Genomic DNA, 15,870 nt, shown 5'->3' with positions numbered 1-15,870 from the left:
TCACATGTCAGGCTATGTGCTGTTGTTTACTTACACTGAAGGTTTTATCACGTGGTGATTATCATTGCCTGGACTACAGCAGAACTGTTGGCTAATCCGACTCCCCCTCTCCAGTGATAAGCAGCTCACTGTCAATAGACTATGTACATACAGAGCCTGGTGTGGACGGTGTTAAGGCCCCATCACACTTAGCGATGCTACAGCGATCCCGACAACGATACGACCTATCAGGGATCGTTGCTGCGTCGCTATGTGATCGCTGGTGAGCTGTCAAACAGGCAGGCTCACCAACGATCAGGGGAGCAGCGACATCGTGGAAAGAATATTTCCACGAAGTCCTGCTCCTGGTTACCAGCCTGCTGAAGCAGGAGCAGGCTGGTAACCATGATAAACATCGGGTTACTAGGAGCACACGCGCACTTAGTAACCCGCTGTTTATCATGGTTACCACTCTGCTACGGTGAGCAGGAGGTTACCGCTCACGTAGCAGGCTGGACCAGCGATCAGGCTGGTAACCATGATAAACAGCGGGTTACTAGTAGCACACGCTCACCTAGTAACCCACTGTTTATCATGGTTACCACTCTACTACCGTAGCAGAGTGGTAACCATGATAAACAGCGGGTTACTAAGTGCGCGTGTGCCCCTAGTAACCCGCTGTTTATCATGGTTACCAGCCTGATCGCTGGTCCCGCTGGTCACACACAGCGATGTGTGCTGACCAGCGGGAGGGCAAAGGCCAAAAAATGGTCCAGGACATTTTGCAGTGATCAGCGACCTCACAGCAGGGGCCTGATCACTGCAAAGTGTCACACATAGCGACATCGCTGGTGAGGTCGCTGTTGCGTCACCAAAACCGTGACTCAGCAGCGATCTCGCTAGCGATCTCGCTATGTGAGACAGGGGCTTTAGCTTTTTCACCTTTGCTGCATTGCTAAATCTAAGAACTCTAATTGTCTCAGAACCTCTGCACACAGTAAACTAAGTGATACATTGTTGAATTCATGGTCTCATTGCCTACATGTTGCTGCTCTCAGATAAGGTAGCAGAAAAAAATCCCTTTAATAGATTTACTGTTACATATTATAGAAAAGGATACAAGGGTAACGCAGATTGATTTCTCTCTCTTTAAAACGACTCAAGCATCACATTTTTTAAAGGCCATGCACCTTGTCATAAATTTGGCGCATTTTACTCCAATATACACTACCGTTCAAAAGTTTGGGGTCACCCAGACAATTTTGTGTTTTCCATGAAAACTCATACTTTTATTTATCAAATGAGTTGTAAAATGAATAGAAAATATAGTCCAGACATTGACAAGGTTAGAAATAATGATTTTTATTTGAAAGATTAATTTTCTCCTTCAAACTTTGCTTTCGTCAAAGAATGCTCCCTTTGCAGCAATTCCAGCACTGCAGACCTTTGGATCCTAGCTGTTAATTTGCTGAGGTAATCTTGAGAAATGCCGCCCCATGCTTCCTGATGCCCCTCCCACAAGTTGGATTGGCTTGATGGGCACTTTTTGCGTACCATACGGTCAAGCTGCTCCCACAACAGCTCAATGGGGTTGAGATCTGATGACTGCGCTGGCCACTCCATTACAGATAGAATACCAGCTGCCTGCTTCTTCCCTAAATAGTTCATGCATAATTTGGAGGTGTGCTTTGGGTCATTGTACTGTTGTAGGATGAAATTGGCTCCAATCAAGTGCTGTCCACAGGGTATGGCATGGCGTTGCAAAATGGAGTGATAGCCTTCATTATTCAAAATCCCATTTACCTTGTACAAATCTCCCACTTTACCAGCACCAAAGCAACCCCAGACAATCACATTACCTCCACCATGCTTGACAGATGGTGTCAGGCACTCTTCCAGCATCTTTTCAGTTGTTTTGCGTCTCACAAATGTTCTTCTGTGTGATCCAAACACCTCAAACTTTGATTCGTCTGTCCATAAAACTTTTTTCCAATCTTCCTCTGTCCAATGTCTGTGTTCTTTGGCCCATATTAATCTTTTCCTTTTATTAGCCAGTCTCAGATATGGCTTTTTCTTTGCCACTTTGCCCTGAAGGCCAGCATCCCGGAGTCGCCTCTTCACTGTAGAAGTTGACACTGGCGTTTTGCGTGTACTATTTAATGAAGCTGCCAGTTGAGGAGCTGTGAGGCATCGATTTCTCAAACTAGAGACTATAATGTACTTGTCTTGTTGCTCAGTTATGCTGCGGGGCCTCCTACTTCTCTTTCTACTCTGGTTAGAGCCTGTTTGTGTTCTCCTCTGAAGGGAGTAGTACACACCATTGTAGGAAATCTTCAGTTTCTTGGCAATTTCTCTCATGGAATAGCCTTAATTTCCAAGAACAAGAATAGACTGTCGAGTTTCATATGAAAGTTCTCTTTTTCTGGCCATATTGAGAGTTTCATAGAACAAACAAATGTAATGCTATGAATCTGTGGGCTTTGACTGGATACGTGACCTGTTCCTTTATCCTCCTTCCATATTGGACTACCCTACGTGACCTGTTGCCTTATCCTCCTTCCATATTGGATTATCTTTATTTATTTTATTCTGTATACCGGACAACCTCCTTTTTGGATGTGACACCTGAGAATTACATACTATGCCATCGTTGTTGGGAAGCTATGCCATATAGAGATCTATCTGTGCAATTTATCTATGCAATAATGTCCTATATTTCCTTGCTGATGATACCTATTTGTTAGTTGTCATCTCTAGTATGATCCTCCACTATGCAGTATATAATTTTTTCTGTATTGGTCTTTGTATACTATGTATGTACCATGTGTCAGTCATGATAGATTTATTATCACATGAGGTATATTTCTGTGAGTATATTTATAATTATCTACATAATGTGATAGGACAAATTGTATATGCACAATATAATTATAAATATGTTAGTAGCACTAGTTGCAATTTATATATACAGCGACCAATAAGTTAGGTCTTAATAATATTCTTCTTTATGCTAATATGGTTGAGCTATCAATGGGGCATATTAGGACCTTTTGTTATTGTCATCGCTGATTGTGATGGTTTCTTTTCCCTTTCCCCCCCCCCCCACTCCCCTCCCCCCTCTCTCCCCCCTCTCTCCCCCCCTTACATTGTGACATATGTTGTAATCCCTATAGTGTCACCCCTTAGTTCTTGTGTCACAATTTTAGACTTATTGTGATGACTCTGTACGCAGGTGCTTCTCTGTCCATGGCGTCTGACTCCCTCCGTGTCCTGGGCAGCTTGCTGCTGCGACGCTGATGTAGTCCGTTGCCTGGGATACAGTGAAGCACTCTGCGTCACTTTTGGGTCATGGTGCAGGGTGGGTAGCGTCCTGTGCTGCTATAGTAACAATCATGTGGTCCTATAGTCTAATGTTAGCGTTCTGGGTTGTTTCCGGGTTGCGGTGCATAGTGGGTAGCGCTATGCGCTACTATGGTAACGGTCACATGATCATGCAGTTCCGGCATTAGCGGCAGGTCCCACCTCACTGTGGGTGTATTTAAGAGAGATACGTCTCCAGTTACAGCCATCCCCTTGACAAAGGCGGGAGCGCCGAAACGCGCGTCGGGGAGCCACACAGCGTGCAGTCTCGATCCCATTACAAGGTGAATCATATCTCTGATGTGACATTTCTTTCTTCTGGTACTTTCTATAATCGATATGCATTATGAAGGCTTATGTCTCTATGCGGGTGTACTAGTGGTAGCCATTTATTTATCTACAGATATGATTACCCTAAGTGATATGTTTATAGTTTAAAACGATATGTGAGGCATGCGATATCTGTACTCTGTGGTGACACCTGGTGGTTGTTTTTAAATATGTTTTATTTGTCTATGTGTAATGGCTTCTGACATATGCTGTGCCACCATAGCCTTATATGATGTTATGATTATTTATATATATATTTCTCAATAAAGATACTTTTTCTATTATTTTCTTTATAATTTTTTGGCCGTATATTCGTATTTTTTTCTTGCTTCGGCACTTCGGGATATATGTTGCTTATACGAATGGCCCTAGATATATAGTCTTCTGAATTGGTTGTAATATGGAGATACTTGTTATCTTCACAATATATGTATATGGCAACCTTATATTCGGTTCTAATCCTTCTTCTCTCTTCTCTCCTCTGAAGGGAGTAGTACACACCATTGTAGGAAATCTTCAGTTTCTTGGCAATTTCTCTCATGGAATAGCCTTAATTTCTAAGGACAAGAATAGACTGTCGAGTTTCATATGAAAGTTCTCTTTTTCTGGCCATATTGAGAGTTTCATAGAACAAACAAATGTAATGCTCCAGATTCTCAACTAGTTCAAAGGAAGGTCAATTTTATAGCTTCTCAAATCAGCCAAACCATTTTTAGCTGGGCTAATATACTTGTGCAAGGGTTTTCTAAACATCCATTAGCCTTCTTACACAGTTGGCAAACACAATGTACCATTAAAACACTGGAGTGGTGGTTGTTGGAAATGGGCCTCTAAACACCTATGTAGATATTGCAATAAAAACAAGACATTTGCAGCTAGAATAGTCATTTACCACATTAACAATGTGTAGAGTGTATTTCTGATTTATTTAATGTTAGCTTCATTGAAAAAAAATGTGCTTTTCTTTCAAAAATAATGAAATTTCTAAATGACCCTAAACTTTTGAACTGTAGTGTACATTGCACTATTGTCAGCCAAACCCATCGATAGATTCGACCAACAGTCTAATCTGTATACAGTAGGAACCCTGGACAATTGATTTTCGGGGGAGTTAAGTATCTGACATGTCCAATTCAGCGCTGCCAATCCTTTTGTTCTCATTGAGATAAACCACTGATAGACATGTCTGACAGCAGCTCTCTCATAGGGAACACAGGAGAGCTCGGTAGAGCGAGGGCTCCCGTGTATGTGAGAGACAGCTGACATATCTTGCCGAGTATCTGGTGCCGGCTTATCTCCGTGAGAACAAAAGGATTGGCAGTCTGAAATTGTACAGCCATCTAATGCCTAAGAAGAGTAAGACTAGTGCATGCAATGCCCAATGTATTCTTCTTTAACCATTGTAGATAGGAGTAAGTGCTCATGTATAAGGTCATATTATAGCTCGGATTTGTACAAAACTATAATAAGGCTCCCAGAAAAGTCTATATACAAGCATGAGCTGAATCTTCATATACCTCTAGGAGGCATACAGAGGCTTGTGCTGTCCGAATTAGTAGGAATCTGATAGAAAAAAAAATGCCACGTGCCATCAGATTCTGAGGTTAATGACCCTTCATAATTGTGTGCAGGGTCTGTACAGAGCACCCGGGTTTGATGCATTTGGCTTGAGCCCTAACGTTCATACACCAATAATATTTACCGTAATCCTGCATACATTACTGTTTACCATGAGCTTTGTATGACGCACACTGGATCAGTGGGTGAGCAGCCTAAAAGGCGGTAATTTGTCAGCCAGCAAACTAACCTGACAGTGATATTTCCCATGAAGATCACCGATCACATAACAGTAATATTACTATATTACTGATGTAACCTCACATTATTAGGTAATAAACCAAATATAGTAAATTGCTGCATTGGTTCTCATGCTGATTGGTTTTCTGGTCAATGTACTGCAATCTATAAGATTACATGGGAATAAAATATACACAAATGAAAAGCAAAGATTGTGGGTTTATTTAATGTGATAAGTCATCATCCTCAAATACTAATCTCTTGTGTTTCATCCAGACATCTGAACCTCATCACTGCCTCAAAAGGTTCCATCTAGGCAAATTGGAGGCAGCAGAGGCCACAAAGTCATCAATCCCCCCAGACCAACAGGCTGCATTCAGAGGGTTTTCATTTATCAGCTAGAAAACCCCTGAGAAGACACCAGCTCATGTGTCATCAGAGATCGTGTCCTCCTGAGTCTCTGGAAGAAGAACAACAGAAGGAAATGAAGATCATCAGAGCATAGGAAGATCGAAGTATGGATCCCAGGATTGGCACTGGCTACAGGGCGACGTGGAAAGAGATTTCTCCAATATCCATCAGGCACTTAACCTTGGGAGGAGAGAAGATGGAGCCAGCAAGATGGAGGAGCCAGGAGATGCTTGGTAAGTAGAAGTGCAATAACACCTGCACTTCACCTCAGTCATAGGCATTTGTATCCGATGTATCCATTTCCTCTCACCCATAATAGCAGCAGATTATGGTGCTGTCCTGAGCTGAGAGGAAATAACAGGTGCGTGACAGGCCGGCTATTAAGGGGTGGAGGAGGCCGGATTTTTTTTTTTTTTTTTTTTTAATGCCTATGACAATTTTTAAATATACCGGTAATTGAAATTCCTCATATTTATGACAGTAATGACATGGGCTATGAGGAATAAGGTGTGAGTTGGCCGGCTATTAAGGGGTGGAAGGAGGCCGGATTTTTTTTTTTTTTTATTGCACGTCCATGTACATGTATTTGGAATTCCTCATGTTCAAGAAAGTAATGACCTGAGCAATGAGGAATATAGTGTGATGCAGACATCGCCCTGGATCATAGGTGAATAATGCCACCATTACCACCATACTGGATAACCCCACTCCCTCCCCCTGACTTTGGAGAGAATGAAGATGAACGCTGCAAGATTAAGCAGCTAGCCGTGGTCCTGTGGGTAAATGGAAGTGCAAAAACACCTGTGATAGGCATTTGTAACCAGTGACTCCTTTTCCTCTAACCCACAATAGTAGCAGTCTGCATCATTTCCCAGAGATGTTGACTGTTAGGGTCTGGTACACATGGCACCTTTTTCAGGCGTATTCTGCCTGGAACCCACCTGAAAAGCTCTTAAAACCACCAAAAAGAATGACTATATGCACAGCAGTGGTCCGAGGAAACAATCAGTGACATGCCTAATTTTGATCCGAGGAACTGAGTGTCTGATCAGAATCAGCAATACAAGTCTATGAGTCCATGGAAAACATCGGCCTACTCTCAGATGACATCTGAGTCAATGAGAACTGACATAATGAAGAAGTTGAAGAAACTTTGTTTTCTCTTCACCTCCAAGAAAAACAGATCCCACTGTGATCAAACTCTGATAAGTCTGAATCTGAAAAATTGGACCATTTTTCTAGAATGGAGAAAAGACGGTTGTGTGCACAATGCCTTATATTCACCCTGTGCAGGTCCAGCACTGTCACTCCATTGCTGCTCCAGTCTTTGTAGACAGGCTGCAGTGGTGATGTCATGTCTACAGCTCACATGAGTGCTGCACCCAATCACTAATCACTTCAGTGTTTTTTAACTGACTACCTTGGCATTACTGATGGCTGCAGCAGTCACTTGAGCTGTAGTCATGATATTATTGCTGCAGACAGTCAGCAAAGAGCACAGCAGTAATGATGATGTAGTGCCGGATCTGAAGAAGGGGGGAGGATTAACTGAGAAAAAATAATTGAAAATATATTTCATGGGCTGTACATACAGGGAAGAATTATTGATTCACTAATATATTTATACACACAATCACTTATAGACAGATTACACAGAAAATCTTATACACACTGTGTCCCCCCCCCCCCCCATACTGCCCAGTCTCTCTACTGTACAACCTCCTCACACTATCCCCCAACTTCATTAATTGATATCAATTGCCATTTCTTTAAGGAAATTAAAATGGTTGTCCACTGACAGACAATGCCTTCTAAATCCCTATGTTTCCCCCCGAGCAAAATAATAACACTAAGGCTGGGGTCACGCGATCGTATGTTCTCTCATGCGAAAGAATTGGGCCAATTATTTAAATAACACTCAACTTAAACTCTGTCAGAGTTTGAGCCGAGTGTCAGTGAACAGTGCACCAATTGTCTCGCATGAGAGAATCGCAGCACAGGTGCGGAGGAGACGGAAAAAGCAATTTCTTCATTGACTCTGTGTGCGTACATCAGACTGCACTCTGATGACATTGGATAACTCGCATGCAGTCTGTTAGACTCTGTTCTTTCGATCTTTTTTGACATCCCCGTATGGATGCAAAAAAAAGAGCTGGTGTGAAACTTGCTTCTGCTGCCCTATACACTCCCTGTATGATGTAGTGTTATCATTTCCAAGTTCTTATGATTTTGCATTGTTATATGTGGGTAATACTTGGTTAAAGATTACCTTGCAAGCAAAAATTGTGTACCTAGACCCAGAAATATGTACCATAATAAATCTGGCTCTCAAAAACGAAAGGAGAAAAGGGAGCGTGATGAAGAACAGGAAAAGCTTAAAATGTAAAACGTTCTACTGTATTTCAGTACTTTGAAAACCACAAAGCACCAAGAGAAGTGATGTTGACACTTGTGAACCCCCTCAGATGTAAGCTTCTCATCAAATGCTTGAGCATACTGCTTCATCCAGTGAGGTGGCTGTCCCTTCAAGCCTTTCTTCAGTAATGGAAGAAGAGGCTGCAACTATGCCAACTTGAGCGCAAACAGAAGAATCCATGGAAACACAGTCCTGTACCATGTCACCAAAGAGTCCTTCTCACGCTGCTCCCTCCCACTGTTTTTTAGAGATGGAAGAAGAGCCAAAGCCTTCATGTTCAAGTTCCATTTTAGAAAATGTATATGAAGAACCATCTTACATCCAGAGTGCTTACAAGAAGAAGAATTCAATTGGAGAGACCAAGCAATGTGGCCAGATGTCCTGATGGATAAGGAAGAGAGAATATTGTTCTTTCAGGGCTTTCTAATAAAGAAGAATTGAAGCAGATGGTATAATCTGTGCCAAAGCATGTTGATGACCGTTCCTTTAGTGACTTTCTCCTATATGCCAAGTCATCTAATGGGCATGAAAAATATTGAAGGGATTGGCTAAGATGGAGCCCAAGTAGCAAGGCAATGTATTGTGTAACATGTATGGTGTTTTCTGCTGATTAGAGAATCAAGACTGGGAACATACTTTGCCAGAAAGACGGTTTTAATCCTTTGGTTTTCAAATTACATCGTCCGTACCTCTAGTTACCAGAACATGAACATGGTGCACAACACAGGAAGCACTACAGGAGTTGGAGAACACTCCAAAAGGCCCTAGGTAGCCATGGTGTTGACTTTGAGATGCAAAGAAGTTTAGTGAATGATGTGGAGAAGCTTGTGGGTCTTCTAGAACGATTTTTTGGATATGACACTGCATTTCACGTAATATGGCTTTCAGGGGAACATCACACAAAATTGGAGACTTACATAATGCCAATTTTCTTAGAACCTTGGAAATCTTGTCACGATATGACAGTGTACTAAAAAAGTGACTCGCCCCCTGGGCCGTGGGGCACTCGGATCCGGGCAGTAGGGAAACGATGGGGGTAGTAGTGGCAACCCGGTTCCATGGCTCAGGGTGGTCAGACTATTGGTAGTCTGCGACACGCTGTTGATGTGTCCGACTACACCACCCGTGGATCGCGGCTATTATGAACCGCCGCTGCAAGGCAGTCCGCTGGGGCTGATGGTATATGCAGCTGAGGTAGTGTAACTCCCCACGGGAAGAGTGTAACCCCAGGGCAGTGCAGGAGATGGTGGGAGTGATGGTGGTGAGAGTCCCAGTACCGGTAGTGCTGGAGGCACAAAGGAGCACACAGACAACAAGTTACAGTCCAGGGTCTTTACTCACAGTTCGTTTGTTCCGGGTCACTTCTGTCAGCAGTGACCGCCCGAGCCGTGCTGCGTCCACCAGGTGAGGGGCTCGGTCAACTCCCAGACAGTTCAAGAGCATGGCCCAGGACCCCCTTCAATCCTTTCTCAGGCCTGCCTCACCAGTGACCCACTTTTGTCCAGCTGCTGCGGACTTGTGCGGTTAAACGTGGGCCCCGTTCCCCGCTGTCCTTTATGGTGCCTTCCTAGCAGGTTTGATGAGGTGCCGCACCAATAAATGGTCACAGCCTCCGGTCTTTGGCTGAGGGTTGTTTCTCCTCCACCAACTTGGGATCCGGTACCCTTAATCTGCCTGACCCTTCACCCGGTATTCTCGTGGGTTCTTTGGGTCCCTTCCACCTTCTTGTCCCTGAGCCCCTCTGTTCCTCTGTCTCTTCTTCTCCTTTTCTGTTCCTTCTCCTCTTTTCTGTTCCTCCTTCTTCTCCTTTCTCGTGGAGCTGGGCTGAGAAGGAACCACAGCTCCCCTTCACCTCTCCTCTCTCTCGACTCCACTCTCTTCCTCTGCCTCTCACTAGGCCCACTCCTGAGTAGAGCTCCTACAGAGCCTCTACTCCCTGTCTTCTCTTCTCACTGAACAGACTGTCTGACTGACCTAAGATGGTGCCCACCTTTTATACCTCCCTCTAGCCATTAGCCCAGGTGACCAGCAACCAATGGGCTCTTTCCTATGCTCAGGAACCATCCCCTCCTGCTCCTACATCACTGGGTTTTCCTCCCCCCTCCCCACTCCAGCCAGGGACATGGTCGGTCGTGCCTGCATTTCTGTCTAATGGGAGCACCATTGAACTGTCCCTCGGAAATGGGGTGAGTGTGCTGTATGCAGCTAACTGAGTCCTGGTCCACACTCCATCCTTACCCGGGAGTGGAATATCACACCTCTGGCAGAGGTGCAATACCCCTGTAGCGGCCGAACCCTCGGGGCGCTACAAAAGATTCTAGAAAAGGTCAAGGTTATTCAAGAAAAGGGAAAAAAATCCAGCTCATTCTGTATCTTGGGCAACACAACATGAATTTATAAATATTTGTGGAAAATATGTCCTGGATGCCATTCTTTCAGAAAGGAAAGAAGCTTTATTTTTCTATTTGTGATGCTACTCCAGATGTCTTGTGCACTGAGCAGAACGTTATAGTTTTAAAGTATGTCTCCAGAGATCCCCAAACAGGAATGTGGCATGTGCAAGAAAGGTTTTTGGAATTTTTAATTTTTTTTAAGAAGACGGGAGAACAAATTTCGGACATGATTATATCAAGACTGAATGAGCATGCCATTGACCTCAAAGATTACAGAGGCGAGGGGTATGATAATAGAGCAAACATGTCTGATAGGATTAAAAGTGTAAGGGCCAAAATTCTAGAGACATTTCAAAGAGCTCTCGTTTGTCCTTGTGCTGCCCATTCTTTAAACCTTGTGGGTGTTCATGCTGTTGCAAGCTGCCATGAAATGAAGACATTTTTTGGAAGTGTAAACCGGCTATACATTCTGTTTAGCAACAGCCCTGAGAGATGGAGCACCTTGTTTGATGTAGTTGAAAGATATTTGAATGGTCTATGTGACACTCGGTGGAGCTCAAGAATAGAGACTATTGCTCAAAAGCTGTCAAGCATTTTGAAGGCTCTTGATAAAGTTCTGTTTTCTGGAAAACTTACAAATGATGCACATTCAGAAGCTGAAGGTCTCTGACTATTTTTCTTCTTTCAGGTCAGTGGTTTTAGCAAAATTGTGGATAAAAAATTCTTACCAGAAACAAAATACTACAATCTAGATCTGTCTCCTTGGAAGTAGTATCTGCCAATATGCTCTCTCTGAAGAGATGAGATTACTCTGGGAAAAATGGCCCACTCTGCTTTCTGAAGAATTTTTAGCACCCTACCACTTTCACTAGCAGATGGAGAGAGAGCACTTAGTTCTTGACCAGAGAGTTTTCTATCTCCTTTCTACAATGACAAAACAATGGTTGAACAGCCTAGCCCTTCTATCGGTTGAACATGAGCTCACCAGATGCCTGAATTTTAAAGACCTAATTAAAAATGTTGTTAACCAGAAGTTAAGACAATTACCTGTTCCACACATGTAAATTTGCACTTCAAATCGTTTAAATGTAGTCAATTTTATATTAGTGTATTATTGCACGTATGTTCCTGTATTATGGATGAGTGTCCTAGCCTGACTGCGGGTTTACTGACCCAAAGTCATAGCATTAGAGAGATGTAACAGATCAGTTAGTAATGTTTCAGTTGTGGGACCTGCACCTGACTGAACCAGTGATGTACTATCAGTACCCCAGATGGGAATACCCAATTAATATTAGGGCTCAGTTCTTAGGACATTGTGCACTATTGTTTGTTGTTCTTAGACTTATTGGAATACCCCTTTAATATTAGGGCTCAGTTCTTAAAGGGGTTGTCCAGTCTAAATCAATAAGTCTGCAGTCACTCTGTGTGACTACAAACTTATGAATCCCCCCAGCGCACGCACTTTGCATTGTGAGGATTTGCCAGTTTCTGTGCCGGGACCAGAGATTATGTATGTGATATACATACTCCCGGCCATAGCCCGACTAGTGAACACGGCCTAGCTCTACACACTTGTATTGAGCGAGGCCGCGCAACAACTAGTGAAGCGGCTGTCCAATGGGAGTGGCCGGCTAGAGGGCCTCCTTACAAGTGTATGGAGCAAGGCCATGCCTCCTGGACTGGTTGTGGCCGGTAGTATGTATAACGCATATGACGCGTCCCCTGGGCCCTGTGGGGAACCCGGAACCGGGCCTTTTCGTGGATGCTGGGGGTTGTAGTCACCGTGGCGATGACCCGGTCCCGTGGCTCAGGGTGGTCAAACCCGTGGCAGTCTATTGATGTGGTTTTCATTATTTTCAAATGTCCGACTACGCCACCCGTGGATTGCGGTCAGAGTGAACCGCCGCTGCAGGGCAGACCGCTGAGGCCGGTGTTATGGGTGCAGCAGAGTGTAGTGTAACTCCCCACGGGAGAAGTATAGCCTCAGGGCAGTGAGTGCAGATGATGGGGGTGATGGTGCGCGGGAATAATGACTCAGAGTCTCTGTAATGCAGTCCAGGATCTTTACTCACAGTTCGTTACTCCACGTTACTCCGGCCGGCTGTAATTTCCCGCGTCGCACCGCGTTCACCAGGCGAGGGGGCTCGGCCAACTCCCAGATAATTTTGGAGCGCTTCGCAGGACCCCCTTTGGGTATCCTTCCTCTGGCCTGTCATACCCCACCAGTGACCACGCTTCTGTCCGGCTGCCTCGGGCCTTCTCTGGGTAAACCTCGGCTCCAGTTTCCCTGACCCTATGTGGTGCCTTCCTAGCGGGTATAGTGAAGGGCTGCACCACATGAAGTGTCACAGCCTCCGGTTTCTAGCTGAGGGTAGTTCCCTGCCTCCACTAGTTTTGGGGACCGGTCTCCCACTTGGCCTGACCCCTCTACGCGGGTAGATGCGGGCGTGTGGTGGCTACCAGCCGGTCCACACCCCTGGGGCCCCTTCTTTCCTCCGTGTTCCTGGAGCCTCCTCCGCTTCTCTTCATTTCTTCTCCCCAACTCTCTCTCTCTCTCTCTCTCTCTCTACACTGCTGACTGGGCCTCATAGGCTAGACCCGCGTCCGGAGCAGAGCTCCACAGAGTCCTGCTCTGTCACATCTTCTCTCCATGAACTTCTACCACTGATCTAAGATGGTGCCCACCTTTCATACCTCCCTCTAGGTGCACCCAGGAACTGCTTCCTCCCTGCTCCTGCACTACTGGGTTCCCCCCTTCCTCGGTGTTCCCTCCCCCCACTCCAGCCAGGGACAGGGACTGTCGTGCTCTACTTGGAGCATATCGGTCGCCCTGACCCCCGGAAATGTGGTGTAATGCATGCAGGTGTCAGGGTCCTGGTCCACACTCCATCCTTACCTGAGAGTGAGATATCGCACATCTGGTTGAGATGCAATACCTCTGTAGCAACCGAGCCCCCAGGGTGCTACACATACATACCCTCTGGTCCCAGCTCAGAAACCGGCGAATCCTCACAACACACAGTGCTTGTGCTGGGTGGGATTCATAAGTCTGCAACTTAATATGCAGGGTGGTCCAAAAGTAGGTGGACAAAAAATAACATTTATTTTGATTTATATATAAAATTATATTTACTAACACAAGCATAACATTGACAATTAAATTTTATTCTGAACAACAATACAAAAGCCCTTAAATTTTATCAACGCAGGTGCTCAAACTGTTTTCCATTACAATTTGCACAGCTTTGAAGTCTGCCTCTTACGCTCCAACATACTTTTTTGCACAAGTCTCTTTGGGTATTAATTTCTTGAAATGCATCTCTTATGTAATTTTTCAAATCACTGACACTTTTTGGTTTTCGACTATAAACTTTGTCCTTGAGTACTCCCCAAAAGAAAAAATCCTTTGGGGTCAAGTCTGGTGAACGTGCCGGCCAATCAAGTGGGCCTCTTCGGCCAATCCATTTATTAGGAAATGTTTCATCAAGATACTCGCGGACTACTCTTGAATAATGTGGAGGGGCCCCATCTTGTTGGAAATAAAGGTCATTTGAATTAGGCTGTTGCCGTAACTGGGGAACAACTTGATTAATTAGAATTTTGAGATACTTATCTCCTGTGACTGTTCCATCAAAAAATATTGGTCTTAAAACACCAAAACTTGAAATACCACCCCAAACATTGACACCAGGCTCATTTAGTTGTTGCTCTAATGTTAAATGCATGTTCTCATTATACCAGTAAATACAATTATGTCTGTTATTATGGCCGGATAATTTGGAAGAAGCTTCATCACTCCACATAATGTTATCTAAAATTACTGGATTTTGTTTGATAAATCTCCCCCTTCATAACCTTATTACACTTTCTGTCCACCTACTTTTTTGTTGTCTTTGTTTTTTTATTTGTTTGCTTTGTTTGTTTTATTACTGGCACTATAATTTTGCACTTTACATAATTGACCAAAGGATTTAACTAAATGACTCTTCTCAAAAATAGATTTAGTTAGCTACAGTGGGGAAAAAAAGTATTTAGTCAGCCACCAATTGTGAAAGTTCTCCCACATAAAAAGATTAGAGAGGCCTGTAGTTGACATCATAGGTAGACCTCAACTATGAGAGACAAAATGAGAAAACAAATCCTGAAAATCATATTGTCTGATTTGGAAAGAATTTTTTTTTAAATTTTGGTGGAAAATAAGTATTTGGTCAATTACAAAAGTTTATCTCAATACTTTGTTATATATCCTTTGTTGGCAATGACAGAGGTCAAACATTTTCTGTAAGTCTTCTCAAGGTTGGCACACACTGTAGCTGGTATGTTGGCCCATTCCTCCATGCAGATCTCCTCTAGAGCAGTGATATTTTGGAGCTGTCGCTGGGCAACACGGACTTTCAACTCCCTCCAAAGGTTTTCTATAGCGTTTAGATCTGGAGACTGGCTAGGCCACTCCAGGACCTTGAAATGCTTCTTATGAAGCCACTCCTTCGTTGCCCTGGTGGTGTGCTTGGGATCATTGTCATGCTGAAAGACCCAGCCACGTTTCATCTTCAATGCTGATGGAAGGAGGTTTGCACTCAAAATCTCACAATAAATGGCCCCATTCATTCTTTCATGTACACGGTTCAGTCGTCCTGCTCCCTTGGCAGAGAAACAGCCACCCCCATGCTTCACAGTAGGTATGGTGTTCTTTGGATGCAACTCAGCATTCTTTCTCCTCCAAACACGACGAGTTGTGTTTCTACCAAACAGTTCTACTTTGGTTTCATCTGACCATATGACATTCTCCCAATACTCTTCTGGATCATCCAAATGCTCTCTAGCAAACTTCAGACCGGCCGAGACATGTAATGGCTTAAGCAGGGGGACACGTTTGTCACTGCAGGATCTGAGTCCCTGGCGGCGTATTGTGTTACTGATGATAGCCTGTGTAACGTTGGTCCCAGCTCTCTGCAGGTCATTCACTAGGTTCCCCCTTGTGGTCCTGGCATTTTTGCTCGTCGTTCTTGAGATTATTTTGACCCCACGGGGTGAGATCTTGTGTGGAGCCCCAGATCGAGGGAGATTATCAGTGGTCTTGTATGTCTTCCATTTCTAATTATTGCTCTCACAGTTGATTTCTTCACACCAAGCTGCTCGCCTATTGCAGATTCAGTCTTCCCAGCCAGGTGCAGGGCTACA

This window comes from Phyllobates terribilis, unplaced genomic scaffold (assembly GCF_046119375.1).
Source record: "Phyllobates terribilis strain yellow unplaced genomic scaffold, ASM4611937v1 Scaffold_1__5_contigs__length_1240528914, whole genome shotgun sequence".
Lineage (NCBI taxonomy): Eukaryota > Metazoa > Chordata > Amphibia > Anura > Dendrobatidae > Phyllobates > Phyllobates terribilis.
The sequence above is the reverse complement of the archived record's forward strand: the minus strand, read 5'-3'. Positions refer to the sequence as shown.